The sequence below is a fragment of the Ips typographus genome, unplaced genomic scaffold (assembly GCF_016097725.1).
Source record: "Ips typographus isolate SLU unplaced genomic scaffold, UJ_Ityp_2.0 IpsContig58, whole genome shotgun sequence".
Taxonomy (NCBI): domain Eukaryota; kingdom Metazoa; phylum Arthropoda; class Insecta; order Coleoptera; family Curculionidae; genus Ips; species Ips typographus.
Window position 1 is genome coordinate 477,083 of NW_028098576.1, and position 18,155 is coordinate 495,237.

Genomic DNA, 18,155 nt, shown 5'->3' on the forward strand with positions numbered 1-18,155 from the left:
AAATGAATTTTATTTAGACTCACAATTTTATTCACTTTTATTCATTATGTAGTTAAATTTTTAATAGTTTTATGAAATTTACCACACAGATCTATTAATCTCATTTTCTCAATATTTCAGGTTAGGAACGATAATTTAAAAAACGGTTTTCACTGGCCTATTTGGATGTTATTTGGCTACTTTTTCATAAAGAAAAAGTCATATCATTCCATTTGTTTTTTTTTATCTTTTTTGGAATTTAAGTCATGGTGTCAAAACTAGCCCCCTGGCGGAGAAATATTCAACTAAATTAACTATATTTTGGTTGATTCAATACCGAATTTGTTAAAATTGGTCAAACCGTTAAGAAGTTAGAGCTAGTTATTGCAAAAACAATTGAACACCTCACGCCATCTTTGTTTTTGAAATAACAGAAATTTGTTTTTTACGATAATGATAGATAAATTGGTTTGCTTTAAAAATGTGGAAAAAATAATTCTAGTTTATTGTCCAAAATTTATAGAAAATGCAATTTAAAAATTTAAGATGGCAGTTACGGCCTCTGGTGGTCATTTTTAGAACTCGAAAATATTTTCCAACGATTCTTCATGGCCGATTTACTTAAAGAAATGTTTACCCCAAAATCATACGACGAACGGTTCCCGAGATATGGTCGAGGAACAGTCTTATTGGGTCACCCGGTACAAATATTTAAAATACAACTGGGAAAACACATTCGAGAAAAAATGTATATGCAACTTTCTAGTGATTTGCTTGTTGGTTAATTTTTGGGACATGTGTGAATTGTATTGTTTTGTTTTTCATGTAGCATTATCGCTAAATAAATACTATTATTATATTAATACTGTGCACCCGAGCACCCACTGTGACGTCACGCGAGGTAGCGTTTCGAGAAAACAGGTTATGCTGATAGGGCCGCCCTCTTGGATCTGTTGTGTTGTCAAGTAAAATTCCCAGAAGGCGAACTCTCTAACGAATAGCAAGGAAATTTCTTTGCTATCATAGAAAACCCTTCTCTATCGTAATATATGGTACTCTCTACGTTTCAATTGGCGAAGATCGGCACTCAACGTAGCTATTCGGGTTGTGTAAAATAGAAAGACCAAATGAGGTCTTGCTATGATTTTATCTCTCTTGCGGCTATGAAATTTTGTATTTGTCAATCTTTCTTTTCCGTCGTCTTCTAAAATTCAAATGTTTTGTTTTTTAACCTTTATGCCCGTCAGTGTCAACATTGTGTCAATAAGGTTGTGTTGGGGACCAATTGATTGTGTTTGCACCCCCCTTTCTTTGTTTTTGAGTTTTTAGTTAAAGTGTTAATACATCTATTAGTTATTGTTTTTGAGGTGTAAGCTGTTCATGATGGAATGGTTGTGTTATGGCTATATGGGTTCCATCAACACATCCTAAAGTTCCATCCTACTTTCTTCACAAAATGCATAAAAATTGGTAGCATGTTTACAAGCAACTGAAAAATATTAATGGTCTTACAAGAAAATAAGAAACTGAAGAGACAGAACTACAATAAATAAAACCAACAACAAAAATGGCAACAAAACAGATTATTTTAGAATGTAAACTTTGAAATATATGATTAATTACTGAAAAAGAAAGTAAAAAACGTAGAATTATTCAAATTATTGTCATTGATACTTGTCATTAACCCTGAATACGACGAAACAAGTAAAAGCCCTAGATTTATTACTAGAAATTAGTTAATGTTTTTAGGACCGATAAGTTCCCGTTTTCTGTTAACGGTGTCAGCCGAATGTGATAGAAAACAGCTTAGAGAGTACCAACAGTTAATAGAAAGAAATTTTCTTTCTTGTCTATTTCTATGCGTTTTCTATTTCCTACATCGTTACGGAGTTCGCCTTCTGATTCCCACTTCACTTGTCACTTTCACAATTTGCTTTTGTTTATTTGTTTTAGCATGCTGCTAAAATTAATTATATTTTTATGACAAAATCTAACAATTTAATTGGTGAAGATTATGCACTAAAATCAAGTAAATGTATATTTTTTGATTGACATAATGGATACAACAGCTGCTGGCCCAGGTAAGATTACAATGACAATTTCATACCTAACCTATGTAATAAACCATGCTAATGCTGATGCATCATTACTACACATTTTTGTAAAAAACATTTTTTAAGGGTGGTTCTAGTAACTAATTCGGCTAGTCTTACAGATCTGCAACTGGTATATGCTGCATACATCACTACTTTTCCATGTGGATGAAAAAGAAAATACTTTTATGAAGAAAGTGACTACATTTCCCAGGGACTGCAATCAAGTCAACTTGAAAAAGAAAAATTGTGTGCAATATATCAAACTATCTACATTAGGTACAACCGTGGATTAAAAAGCAAGTTTTAAGGTGAGTTAACTGATTTTAAAGCTAGATTTGTAGTTCTAATTCTGCAAGAAGTAAGCAGCAAGCAGTAGTAGCCATGTCAATTCATGGTTCGACTTTAGTAAGAAGGAAATAACATAACCCCAAAGTCTTATAAACTATCAAAATTTTATTTATTATGTTGTGGGTTGTCATTTTTTGGCAAAAGAAAGTATTTGTCAAATGATATTCCAAAAATCTATGAATGGGGGTAAAGACCAGTAGTCTATGATGGAAGCAGTAAGGAGCAAGGTAAGAAATGAAAATGATTCATTTCTTGCTGCTTACTGCTTGCGGTTAATGTGGCTTGCACTTATTTGTCAAACTATGAATTAGAGTGTTACAAGTATATTATTTATTTTTACTACAGCTTACTGATTACTTCTTCTTGCGGAACTAGAACTATGAATCCAGCTTAATGATAGTAACATTAACAAAAATAAAAAGCATTACAGTTTTCATTTTACCTTTAACACAATAATCATCATTGTACACTAACACTTAGTTTTTTGGTAGGTTAGAATATGTCCAAAGTCATAAACACATCTATGCTATCTAATTTAACATAACTTGAAAAGTATTTTGCCGGGTTTCATGGTTGGCAAGTTTTGGACAGAGTGGTTTAAACCATTGGTTTTAACCCGGTTAAAACTGCCCTGGTCAAATTTGTTTTGGAAACTTTAGTGGTCAAAACGGGTCAAAACCAAAAAGTTCAAAATTAAAAAAATGTATATATCAAATTGTTTTAATTATTTTTTAAGAAATGTTTTACCTCAAAATATACAAACATTTGTACTCAAAATAAAAAAAAAATTATTTTAAACAAAAAGAAACATTTAAACAACAAAAAGCCAACAAATTATAAACCTGCCTATTATACCTACATCAAGTCATCATTGTCTTCCTACCTTTCAACATTTTTATCTTGTTTTATTTTTAAATTTAACATTCTATATACAGAAATCAGTTTGTTACATTTTTCTACACCTAATTTATATATTTTTTAATTTTTTATTCTAGGAATACATTTTTTATTTTGGTTTTAACCAGTTTCAACCATTTTGACCAGTTTTGACCACTGCCCTGGTCGAAATCAAAAAAAGTGGTCATTTGCACATCCCTGCCCGGTTTATACTTTTAAATTTAAAAAATTAATTTGATTTTAATTACATGTAATGCTCGGTTTATACCTCCAAATTAAAAAATTAAATTAAATTTTAATTACATGTAAAATTGAATGAAAATTATTGTTGTTTATACTTTTCAAGATATGCTAAATTAAATGACATAGATGTGTTTTTGGCTTTGACGTATTTTAGACATATTCTAACCTAAAGAGGGTGAAAAATTCATGAAAAAGTTCAGCTATAAAATAATCATTTGTAAAATTTAAAATATTAACTAATGGATGAAGTTTTCTTTGGCTGTGGTTACCACACTAGTTGGAATCGGTGTATTCTTGACAAAACGATGGAAATGAAATTGGAGATATGGAGTAAGACTGATAAACAGGGAATGAAGGAAAAAACAAATCAAGTTTCACATTTTATCACAACGAAGGTTTCAAGAATTTGCCCTTAGTTTAAAGTTGGCAAACATGTGGCTATAACTTTTTAAATTTAAGTTAAAACTTAACTTAATTTAACTTTTTAGTTTAATTTGTTACTTTGGAGGTATAAACCGGGTGATAAATTTGTCTTTAATGAACATTTACTTTAATTGTTAATTTGGAGGTATAAACCAGACATTGTCCCCTGTTTATACCTCCAAATTAACAATTAAACTATATTTTCGTTATAGTCAATTTAATTTTATCAAAGTTAAAGCTACACATTTGTATATGACATGCTGTACTTAAAATTTACACAAAACTAAAACTAATGTTAACTTAAAAGTCAACGAACTTTCACCATTGGGTGAAATTGAGGCTAATTTGTGAACCCTTTATCACTTTTCGTTGTGATAAAATGTGAAACTTTATTTGTGTTTTTTCTCATTTTCTGTTTATCGGTTTTACTCCATATCTCCAATTTCTTTTTCATCGTTTTATCAAAGATACACCAATTCCGATTATTGCGGTAACCACTGCCAAAGAAAACTTCATTCCTTGTTTAATATTTTTAACTTTACAAATGATTATTTTATAGCTAAACTCTTTCACCCTTTTTAGGTTAAAATATGTCTACAATACGTCAAAGTCAAAAACAAATCTATGTCATTTAATTTAGCATTTCTTGAAAATTACAAACCACAATAATTTTCATTCAATTTTACATGTAATTTAAATTAAAATTAATTTTTTAATTTGAAGGTATAAACCGGGCATAAACCGTATAAATTTACATTTATTTTAAATTAAATTAACTTTAATTATTTTTTTTAATTTGGGGGTATAAACCAGGCATTAGTTTTTTTTTTAAATAGAACCTTATATATTTTAATACATTTGTAGATACTAGGTAGAATTTGAAAAGTTTTATGTTGTCTATACTTCAACCTGATAGTTTTCCTCAAGGTTTTACTAATATTTAATTCTTTAAGATATTAGTTTTTACTTTGATATAAAATTGGTTGTATTACCAATTACCATTGTTTGCACAGGGACCACAAATTAGATTTACGCTATTAGATAAATTTGCGTTAGATGCTACAGGGCGTTCAATTTTTTTACAATGTTTTGATTAAAAGTAAAAAAATACCCTAGTTTGCTAAATAAACCATGAGCCAAAGATGTTCCATTATGTATATACAGAGTGTTAAAGTTTGAATAAAAAAAACTAAATTTATTTATTTCTTCAAACCGGTTTCAGATATTTTTATACAACTTTGTAGGTGTCAACTGTCCACGATAAGGCACGTTTTGCAATAAAAAACATAATTTTTAATTTTGCCAGTAGCGTTCAATCAAACACGTTCCTGAATCTTTATGCAAAAAAAATATGTATACACCACTCTTTTTCCATTAAACGCAAATCAATTTCGAATTCCCCATTCAATTTAGAACAGAAAAGCTATCTAGTAACTTTTCGGTACACCATTCTGTTTTCCAATAAAAAATTGAAAATCATAAAAATGTACCCATAAAATCAATACTAAATCGTCGACTGTTTATTTTATTAATCAATATCTAAATTTTTATTAATTTACTTTTTTTAAAAAATTTTTTATTCGATAGGAACAAGCAGTAACTTCCTATTTTATCATTAAAAAACTGAATAAATCAAAATTTTAAAATTGAATAGAGGCGAAATTCGAAAATTTAGTATTAATTGTAATGGTACTTTTGCAGGATTTTTTATTCGAAAACGAGATGACGTACCAAAAAGTTACTAGATACCTTTTCTGTGTTAAATTGAATAAGGAATTCAGAACTGATTTGCATTTTTTGGAAAAACAGTGGCGTACATATTTTTTTTTGCAAAAATGGTCAATAACTTGTTTGATTGGACGCCACTGGCAAATATAAAAAATATATTTTTTAATGGCAAAACGAACTTTATCGTTGACACCCAAAAAGTTTTACGAAAATATCTCTTATTGTTTTGATGAAATAAGTAAATTTAGATTTTTTTACCCAAACTTTAACACCCTGTATCTACATAACGAAACATTTTTGGACCATGGTTTAGCAAACTAGAGTTATTTTTTTACCTTTAATCACACCCTAAAATATGACGCATTTATCGTGAAACATCCTGTATAACGCATTTACCATGAAACACCGTGTTGACTAATTCAGCTTAAGTAATTTCGACTTTTTTAAATGGAACAGCCTGTGTATTACTTATTTTTCTAATTCAACTTTTGTGAAGTATGTCATATACCTACCTAATTTAAATGTCTGCGATTTATTTATATGTTTTAACTTTTACCTGCATTTTTTGTTATCTTAACTAAACTATAATCTGAAAATTGTCTTTAACAATTCAATTGAACCATAAACATTTTAAATTGTTGTTAATGACATACAAAATTAAAACATTTGTTTTTCTTATCAATTATACAGGGTTATTCACGTTATTCGACACGGAAAATTGTGAGTAAAGTATTCACCTTCAACAAACTTTTGATTCTGGAATGGATATAGACCTATTTTAGGTATCTTTTAAAAATATTTTCAAGATGTACCGGTTGTCCCAAATGCAGAAAAAGTATCAAAGTTATATTTTTTCAAATGGAATACCTAGTATTTTATTTGATTTTCAGAATCTACGTTGAAAATAAAAGGTAATGAATGACATTGAGGTTTGGTACGTCTAAACTTTACAGTTTCTCAGATATTCGTTATTTTGTAAAAGTTTAGAACAAATTTTAATGTTGGGACCTACTAAGAGATCAAGTTTTAGGATCCATGGGTGAGAAATTGTCTAGCTCATACAGGATGTCTCAACATTTTTCTCCCAATAATTGCAACCTTTAAACTTTAACAACTTGTCAAAATCAAATTGAACACCACCTATTTTATGGTTAAAGTAGATGCAAAATTTTATTATCTATCGAAAATTATTGAGGTCTCCTATGGCTAAATGTTCGCGTTTTCTTGGAAAGTCAATTCATCATTCATTTCTCGAACTCGCACCGATTTTGAGTCATTTTTGATACCCTTGAGAAATGACCACAGATTAGCGAATTAGCGAAATTTTTAGGAGTATATCCATTAAGATACTTAATAATGTTGCTGAAGGACTCAAAAACGGAGTAGTTGGATGTTAAGTTTAGTTCTAGTAGTTTGTAGTCGAATTGTCGCCGTTTTAAACATTTTTATGAATTATTTTTGTTTGAATGATTTATTTAATTATTTTTATGAATTACTTGTATAGCAAATTTACAAAGTATTAAGCCACTATTTTATTCTAAGCTTTACTTAGATTAGAATGATAGATATGTAATTCGAAAAGATACCAAGTGATCTTTGAACGATATTAAAATCAGTCAGTCAGCTCTACTTTAGGAAATGTCGATTTATCCAAGAAAACGTTAACAATTAGAGGTATGAAACCTTAATAATTTTCGATAGGTAATTAAGTTTGCATATACTGTAATTGTGGTTCCATTTGATTTTGACAAGTTTATACTACTTCAAAAATTTAGTTTTTGATTAAATAATTTTTTGAGACCCCCTATATGAGCTAGACAATTTATCACTTTTGGATCATAAAACTTAATCTGTTATCATCGCCCAAACCAATTTTGGTCAATTAATCTCAAAGGAAGGTTGAATGTTTAAATGTTAATATTTGTTCTACATTTTTACAAATTAAGGAATATCTGAGAAACTGTAAAGTTTAGACCTATCAAACATCAATAAAATTAATTTTTATTTTCAACGTAGATTTTGAAAATAAAGTAATATACCAGGTGTTACATTTGAAAAAACATGACTTTGATACTTTTTCGGCATTTGGGACAACCGGTACATCTTGAAAATATTTTTAAAAGATACCTTCAATAGGTCTATAACTTTTTTGAAAGTGAATAGTTTAGTCACAATCTTCCGTGTCCAAATAAGGTGAATAACCCTGTATAGGGTGGACCATAAGTAATGGGACATAGAGCTACAGCATTACTACTACTATTTTGCAGTAGCTGATAGGAGGCGCCTATCTGCAACTATTTCAGCTGCTTAAAAGTACTTAAACTTTTTTTTACGCATCGAAACGGACATATGACTTCAAAATATTATTCTAATATGTTTTCTATTTAAAAAAAATTACTAGTTTTAGATCTTAAATGTTGACCGTTTTCGAGATATTTAATGTTTTAATATTGCATTGCTAATACGGTTAAATGGTTAAAGGGTAAAGTACATTTACGTAATTTATACACGCCTTAAAAAAACTAATTGGTATATCTTTTAGCTAAATCACACAACAAAAAGACTGATAAAAATAAATGAAAAATCCTTACGTATTTTCAGTGAATTTGGTGAAACAACTTACACCACAAACCACTGGAAATTAAAGTATTAACATTAAAAAAGGTTTCTTTTGGACAACAAGTATTCTACAAAGGCAAAATAAAAACTTACTTTCATAAAATAAATATTTACCAATTTGAAAGTTGCTACATGCAATATCAAAATAGTGGATATCTCAAAAACGGTCAACTTTTAAGCCTTAAAACAAGTATACCTTTTTCACGTAGAAAACATATTAGAATCATATTTTGAAGTCGTGTGTCTGTTTCAGTGGCGTAGAAAAAAAGTATTAGTCCTTTTAAGCAGATAAAAAAGCTGCAGGTAGCGCCCCCTATCAGCTACTGCAAATATATGAAACCATCATATTTACCGGCTGTCAAAATCCCCTTATTCACATTTTTAGTAATTTATATCAAAATACCTAGATAATATGATAAAAAAACAAGAACAAAATTTCAACTTTCACACCCTGTATCTTTCTTAATATTAACTTTCGGTATAGGACAATTTAGCTAACTCGTTTTATTTTGATGTCTGGAATATGCTGTAACTCTACCAACGGTTGACAACACCTGCATTTTTAGTTTGTCGTAAGCTAGTTATAAACTTAAATTAAACTAAACTTAAACTTCAATCGAAGGTAAAAATTAAAAACCATAAATAAATTGCAATCTACTCAAATTAGGTACATGACATACGTAAAACCTATCAGACAAAATAAATAATGTACAGGGTGTTCCATTTATAAAAGTCGAAACTGAATTAATCAAAATATATTTTAAAAAATTGCACGTCCTGTAGCATCTAATGCAATTATTATACGATTTATTTGCATAAATCATTTTTGTCGTTCCTGTAGAACGTTCATACCAAATATGAGTATTCTACTTTTAGAAACAATGGCAATACAGTCAATTTTACATCATAGTAAAAAGTAATATTTGTATAGAAAAATTAAATAATCTGACATTATTAACAAAAAAGTTTTAAATTGTTATGAAGAATTTAATAGTTATTTAACGAACGAGTGTATTAATGAAAGCGATTAATAATCGAAATGGTTTAACGCAGTGAACGCGTTACTAAAATTGAGATTATTAATCGCTTATTAATATAAAAGTTGGTTACAACATTTTTCCGTCATCTGTAGTTTATAATAAAGGTTATAAAAGGATTATAAAATCCTACAAAGTTTTTTTTTGTCAGTAATGGTGGATGTCAACTAAAGAATGTGTGTTTATTTCTCGTTGTTTCATACAAATAAAAAAGGATAGAACTATACTATGAGCGTATTTGATTGCCTGATAATCTGAGCTGATCATGCATTAGAGTAAAACAATTGAAAAATCATGCATTAATGGAACTCAATATTGATTCGTTATCGTCCATCAAAAAAGGCTGTCAATACATAGTCGACGGAAAAAATGTTAAAAAAATTATATTTAAAAAAACTAATGCTTTCTGTCATGTCTTTAAGAACCTGTATATTCAAAAGTAATTTTAAACTATAAATATCAATATTCTCTAAAACTTTTGTATTTAACATTATTTTTCTATTTCTCAAATCAAACGAGATAATGAACTTTATCATTGAATCACCTGTACAGGGTGTTAGGATTTAGAGTGTTTTGACAGGAAAACCCCATTTTTCAGCTAGATACGGTGTTATGGCAAAAACCGTATTTCGATATCTTGTCAGATTGAGGCGCTAGAGGCCGTTTTTCGAATTTCGCCCATTTTAAAAACTTTACCCAACTTTTTTGTTTATTAAAATATCGGAGTAAAACACAAACATTTTTAAGGCACTTTTTCGATGTGATTTCAGTTTCGTGTTTAGTTTTTAGCTACTGCGTTCAGTTTTCTCAAGAATTGACATAACTTTCTTCTTTTAAATGGAATTCATAATCAAATATAATTTTAAAAAATGTCTATTTTTAATATAATATGTAAGATACAGGGTGATTCACGCTGATGGTATATTAGAAGTATCTAGAGAACGACTTAATATTTTTCGTTTAAATTTGTAGCCTATCCAAACTCTCTATGTAAAATATTTTGGACTTTGAAGTGTTGCCATATCAGTCGGAAAGAACACCAACTTTTAATTTTCAAATGGAATACACTGTTTCTAATCTAATTTTTGAATTCCTCGCAAGAAGCCTAGTAATTAATGTTAATACTTCGCTATCCTATTCTATTCCCTATCTTGCACCGTTTCTTAGATATTTCATAAAAGTGGTGGATTTGGCAGCAAAATGGTAGTCTAAACATTTATTAAATTTTTAAGTCCTGAAAGGTTTGCTGGTGTGATCTTTTGTCCTCAGTTAGACAATACCACATGGTTGAAAAGCCCAGAGACGAAAAATGTCAAAAATTTACAGGGTGAAAAAAGAACATTAAATTTAGAACAAATCTATGTGTACTCTTCCTCTACCTAACTTCAACCGTTTGTGACTTAATAACAGTTTTTCCTTAAAGTGCGTATAAAATCGTAATACATACTAATCTGAATACGGACCCCTGCTTGTGCTAAAGTTTCAACCAGTTTTGTATTTGACAAATATCTGTCAGAACATGTCGTTATAGAAACGACAACTAGTCATTAAGGCCAAGCAGGTGTCCGTATTCAGATTGGTATGACACGATTGTATGCACCCTTTAAGGAAACACTGTTAATAAGTCAGAAACGGTTGAAGTTAGGTAAAGGAAATGTTTACATGGATTTGTTCTAAGTTTAATATTATTTTATTACAAACCATAAAACACCGATGAATCATTTTAAAAGAAAACGAACTTTTGGCAGTTTTTATATCTGTCTGTAGGTCCGGTAGGTTTTTTTCATTTTCTGTGTCTGGGGTTTCAACCATATGTAGTATTGTCTAACTGAGGACAAAAGGTCACATCGGCAAGCCTTTCAGGACTTGAGAATTTAATTAATGTTTAGACTACCGTTTTGCTGACAAAGCCACCATTTTTATGGAACATCTAGGAACCGGTGCAAAATAGGTATAGGGAAGTATTAAGAATAATTACTAGCCTTCTTGCGAATAATAAAAAAAAAGAATAGAAACAGGATGTTTAATTTAAAAGGGAGGAAAAGTGCCACCCGTAAAAGTCTTGCTGTCTAAAGACAGTTTGTCACTTTCTTGACAAATTTACAAACATATCTTTAGTAACAACACCTTCTTCAACCAGGTATTAACATAATATTTAACTGCTGCTTTTAACTATGCGCAAATAACTATTTTCTACGACCTCTATCGAAAATAAAAGTTTTCTCCCTCATTTGAGAGATGAAAATATCACTTTCACTACCTAGGGAGTAATTAGAGAATTTTAAACTAAAGCCTGTCTGAATATTGTGGACTGTCTTTCGTTTGTTATCTGTTGAATAATGATTTATTTAGCATAATGCTATATACAAAAACAATTACATAAGGGTATAAAAAACTTAAAATAAATTTAAAAAATACATAGGCATCACAATATAAAATGTTAAAAACTACAAAAAGTGTTCTCTAATTAATTTTTTAAAATTCTCGAGGTTGCTACAATCTTTAATATGATTCGGCAACATATTAAATTCCTGCAGTCCTTTATATAACATAGAATTATACAATTGACCAGTTTTACACGAATCAGACAATATGTTTAATGACTTTTTCAATTTTTTTATTTGCTTGAGCATCTCATAAAAAGGTTGGTGCAAGTGGGTATTCTCTACACATATTACCTTTAAAATTCTACATTTATTGTAAATTAATTTTGCAATGTGGAAAAGTAACTTTACCGCATCCGGTGCGGAAAAGTATTCTTTACCGCACTCAAATAAGTGTGTAAAAGTGCATTTACCGCACCTGAGTAGGAAAGGTTTTTTTCATTATTCTCTCTAGTCTGAAAACTACCTATTTTTTGGTGGATTTGTTTAAAAAATGTACCTTTTCCGTGAGGACGCTGGAAAGTGCCCATTTCCCGTGCGCTGTTTTTAACTGGTGGGTTTTCTCGTACGCTGACAAATACGTGTTTTGCATAAAATCTTTTTTTTTTAAAGTCAGTGAATTTCTGACATTATACGTTAAGTTGTGTGCTAGATTACCATTCAATGTATAATGAATTTTTATACTGATTTTATGCTACAATATAAAATCAAGCTTCAGCTAACATTGGTTAAAACCGAGTTCAAACTTAAAACACATTGACATTTCTTATATTCTCGTGGTAATATTATTTTTTTTGTTTCAGATATTCTCCCGGTGAAGCAAGAAGCAAAAAAAAAGTCATCCAGGTCAATCTTGGAATTTTTTTTTATTTTAATAATAAACTAAAGATTGGGGCGCGGGTGGTGTGTAGTTTTATTTGCGATTTCGATTTGCTGTTATGCCATATGCAGCATTGTTCTATCCACAATATCTGGCCGAATAATTTTCCTTTAATTTCCAACTAAATGCTGAAGTATTAGAAATATTGTCATTCCTTTAAATGTCAATCTATGCATGGCGAACTGAGTAACTGTGCAGAAGTTGACATTGGGAGTGAACAAGGACCAGCAATCAGTCATTCATATCTATCTAACGTACAATTTATTTTCCAACTGATTAACATCCTACAGCAAATTTAACTTTTTGTGTCTGCTCAGCTCCTATTTATATCGAAGAATTAATGCTAATCACGTGTGTTTTCTAAGAACTATCCATAATGCCCAAACGGCATTTGGACGTCTCGTCTAGCCAACGTTCTATTACCCGACGCAACGTCAGGTACCGACGTTGGGGCGACGGCATTTCTACTCGTATTTGTAGACCCATCAAGGCATTAGCAGTATCCACCCCTCCCATATGTTTGTTATAGTTTTTCACAATTGCCGGACAGTGTACATCTATCTTTGCTTTAGCAGTTTTACTGTACCTTTTCACGGATTCCTTAGGTTCTATACCATATAAAGTGCTACCTAATAGAACCGCTTTATTGTCCACCTATTTTACTATGATTACACCCTTGCCTTTGTCTGTCTTATAATCATATTGACCCCTTCCTTGCTTGAGTAATATTTTGTCTGTTTCGATTGGACATCCAGCAATTCTATTGCTGCGTAATGTTCCTAAACTGTATATATTCATGTTATTCTTCAAGTATGTGAAAAGTGGCAAACTAGCAAAGTAGTTATCAAAGAAGACAGTTGCTTTGTTTGCATCATGAAGGGACTTCGACAAGGCAATGACAATTCCAGCTCCAACACCCATGTCGCATTCAGATTGTGAGAGTTCGTTTCCTGTTCCCTTTAGTTCCCTGAATGTACCGGCACCGGAAACACCCGCAATAACAAAAAATTTGTACCCCCACTTATCAGGCTTACTTTTTATGTATTGCCTAAGATTTCCAGCCCGAGTCCCTTTATAGGAGATCATTGTTTCATCTATGGAATATTGATTTTCGGTATGGTGTCTCCGAAAATTTTGCCTCACTTTTTCAATAAATGGGCGAATCTTGAAATATCTATCTGTGGTATCTTCTGTTATATTATCGTTATTGTTGAAGTGAATGAGCCGTCTTAGACGTTTGAAGCGCTTCACTGGCATCAACTCTGCTATTTGCTCAATTCTAGTGTCACTTGCCCAATAATCTTCATAAGATGGCAGATTTATGACTCCCATAAAAAGCAATATAGAAAAAAATCTGTAATTTCTTTAGGATTGGTGTTAAGGCACCTACCCATTGCTTGGGTGCTGTAGATGTTAGTCTGATCAACAATATCATTTATTATATCTAATGATAGAAATTTTGTGAAGTATTCTAGTGGGTCCAATACTTCACTATTACTAGAAGGCTCAAAAGTTGTATCTCTATTTATATGTGGAATGTCTTCTTTTGTCCAGTTGTACGTCGTAGAAGGCGTTTTCTTTTTCCTTTTTGGAGTTGGTTCATTTTCTGGTTTTGACGGAATTTCGCACTCCACTTCAGATTCAGATTCGTCGCTATCTAAAAAGATAATTGTTGACGTGGATATGTAGAATCGTGGATTGGTCGTGAAATTGAATTATATACGAGAGTGGACTGTATTAAAATTGTTTAATTTAAAGTTGAAAAACATACAACAACTAAGTAAATAAAATGCGTGAACGTGTATTGTCTGCATTCGCGAGAGAGAGTAACGCGAGAATTACAACGCTGCCACCACATCACGCCACCACAGTCTGTCTGGAAGCAGCGCGCGGTGTTGCCACTTTTGTTTAGCACACACAATTAGCACACTAAATGTTTTTGCGTGAACATTGCCGGCTCCGTTGAAAGGCTGGGCGTTTCAAACTCTAATCAGGCGGATGCATTTTTCTCAACATCGCCTTGGTTGCCATTTCCATATAAGTCTTCTTCCAAAACTTCCACTGGTAACGGGCAGATCTTGGATAGGGTCCTCTCTACCACATTTCCACTTGGTAACCGAACGTTTGCCACTCGGATAACTCCATCAGCTCCAGGATGTAGAGTGACAACTCGAGCCATTGCCCACCGTAGGGGCGGAGTGTTTTCGTCCATCAGAACAACCAGACTGCCAAGTTGTAGAGAAGTTGCGCAGTCTTTCTTCCACTTCGTCCTTAATTGTAGGGTGGAAAGATATTCTTTCGACCAACGTTGCCAAAATCTCTGAGTTTTTTTTAGCAAGCAATTTGTATCTTTCCAGGGAAGATATTTTAGCATCCGTAACATTTTCATCAGGCTGGGAGAGTAGAGAGTCGCCGATCAGGAAATGGGACGGGGTTTACGGGGTCAGGTCGCTTATGTCCGTAGAGAGAGGTTGTAACGGTCGAGAGTTGAGGCAAGCCTCAATTTGCACGAGAAGCGTGTACATGTCCTCATAGGATAATACAGATTCTCCTAGAACTCTTCTGAGGTGAAACTTAGCTGATTTTACGGCCGCCTCCCACAATCCTCCCATGTGAGGGGAACGAGCTGGGATAAATTTCCAGCTAATTTGGTCATCAGCTAGAAACGTAGCAACGGTCTCATTATGTTTCGTGTCATTAAGTAAATTATACAGATCTAGAAAATAGTTATTTGCGCCCACAAAGTTTAATCCATTGTCGGAATGAATGCTAGAAGGTTTGCCTCGTCTGGAAATAAACCTTTTTAGACAATTTAAGAAACTATGTGTCGTTAAGTCCTTAGCGACTTCTATATGCACTGCCCGCGTCGAAAAACAGACAAAAATGCAAATATATTGTCACGTTTAATTTATGAGCCCTTCTGGGTTCGCCAATTAAACTGACTCACGACGATGAACGTCGCGCCGGGATCTCAGTTTTAGGGATGGAATCAAACACTGAGTTTTCCTCATATAACACTTAAATCTATTAAATACGGTATACACAAATGGATGCACAATACGGTTGTAAACATACAAAAAGTTGACAATTAACAATTGTACTTACATAGTCATAAGCTAAACAGCTTTTCCTGGCAATGGCTTGGTCACTTCGCGTTTGAATAACTTTGGAGAACGGATTAATTAACTTGATCTTTTCCCGAGGAGAGTCGACATTTCGACTTCTCGGGTCAGCTGGTCGCACTACCGTTGATCGGTTCACACTTATCCTATACTGCTAAAATCGGCGTATTTTATACCCGATTGATCGGCTGACGCAATTTGTTATTGTCGCTTGTTTTTCACATTTCTGCAAAGCAGGTGGTGGTGACTCATCACCGATACGGTGCACTCGGTGCATGACACATTCGGTGCATCGTGATGCGACCTTGCCTCGTGCGCTTAATATTTCGCAATCCTCGAATACTTTTATGTTTCTTAAGTTAATCAGTCCATCTTTCCAATTAACGGATTTTCCATTCGTGACATATGCCTCCGCCCCAGAAAAACTGGTCCCCAGTTTTATATGAACAATAATAAAAACTTTAAACAATAGAAAAAACATATCGTTAACATAAATTCAAAAATTACATGTGTTCATACCAAGGTATTATGATAAATGGTTAGTAGGTTTACATATGTGAGTATTTCATAGTACTCAGTTAAGTTACAATCATTTCTTAATAATAAGTTAGTACTTTCTCCTGCAATTATACATAAACAATATCATGCACTTTTAATCTATTCGGTTCCGGCACTGGCAGAACAAAAAATATTGCAACACTGAGAAAAGTTTAATAGAGGCTTAGTCCTATGAGCCAAACTTCGCATTTCACATCACTGAACACCATTGTGATCACTGTTCCATAAATGTTTGTGGTGTGAGTCGATTATTGAATCAATGATTCGGCTTGCTTGGACCTCCGTATCAACGTACAGGCCCATCGGGAGTTCCAACAACAATAATGGCTCATCATAGTTCGCCTCTTTCTTACATAGCCCTCAGTGTTACATGAAATATAAGACAAAAGGTTAGTATGTGCTACTTAAGGCTTAATATGCAATATTATGTCTTATAACAGAATTAATTTGAGCATCACTTGTAACCTCTATTTATTTGTTAGTATGTACGATCCATTTTCCATTAAAAAATAAAAAATGGAACGTGTGAAATTCATTTTCCAAATGCTGTAAAGCAAGGAATCCCGTGTATGCACCGCGTGATCAAAATTAGTCATGTAAACAACGTCGAACTTTTATGTTAGTAGCTCGTTATCAACCAACAAGATTGTCGGGGCGTCGTGTCAGGAATATTCGCCTCTTCAGCGAAACATTTTTTATCACACCTATTAGTTCATGGCGCTAAAAAATAATTGGATTAATTTCATGACTTATACTCGCCATTTGGGGATAATATGACATCATACATTCCAAAATTTTTTTTATTATATACTTTTTTTTATATATATCATCCACTTGTGTATATCACGTCTGTATCAACATATGCATATATATATAGCCATTAAAATACAAAACAATAATAAGGTAACATAAATTAAATTGTAGACCTCATAGCTGCTGATAAGTAGCATATGGCCCCATGTCGTTAAACGATTCTAATTGCGCGATAAACGGCTGTGTTACCGCGTGTCTAAGAACTTCTTCAGTTTGTTGCTGAATAATGGGTCCCCCTTCTTGCACCTGCGCCAGGTTTTCCGGATTCGGGCATAGTGCCGGATTGCGGTCGACCTGACTTGTGTGTGATTCAGGAGGTCCAAATGCACCTCCAGAAGATGTGCCAGCAGAACTGATTTCTGATGTTTCATCCCTTTCTTGTGTTTGGGGCACTACTGGTACCCGAAACTGATATGTCATATCATTTACATAAGCATGCGGATATGGCGGATGACCTGGTTGACTCAAAAATTGAGTTCTCCCGTACACACATGTAGCACAAGGACATCCTTGCACAAATACATTTTCCCATGCTCGCCAAAAATCCTCAGGTCGATATTGAGGTTGTTGGGGTGATATGCAAATTGCACAATCACATGCCGAAAACGGAATACCCCCTTGACGTACTTTCTCGCTTAGTAGAAGTATGGTATACTCCGTATGAATGATTTGAGTCCACAGGCCAAGTAGAGATTTTGTAATCCCCAATAATTGTATTGGTACCACTTGATCAAACTCTCCTTGCAGTTCCCACAACTGGTACAGTGCCAATTTGTATAAATACAGTTTGGTGTTTATTTCGGTAACACACCTAATATAAAACAAGAAATTCACTATCCATTCCATTTTTGGCACTTTCGCGAAAATTATAGGTTAACTTCACCCAAATGTTACTTCACGACCGATTTCTAAAATGACACTGTAAATTGTTGTCCCATTCGGGTTTATTTAAACCAATCTAGTAATTAGTCATTATTCATAACTGCGCGTAGCGATGAATCAAATTTGTCTTATCGCTCGCGAATTAG

The 18,155-nt window shown here is 32.5% G+C and overlaps 1 long non-coding RNA gene across 1 annotated transcript; it reads left to right on the top strand.

The window, feature by feature from the left end:
- Nucleotides 1-1,913: 1,913 nt before the first annotated feature.
- On the top strand, nt 1,914-14,432 carry LOC145739824 (uncharacterized). The gene is made up of 3 exons (XR_014181224.1): nt 1,914-2,060; nt 2,195-2,383; nt 12,558-14,432. It is a non-coding gene; the product is annotated as an uncharacterized LOC145739824 (long non-coding RNA).
- The last annotated feature ends 3,723 nt before the right edge of the window (nt 14,433-18,155 follow it).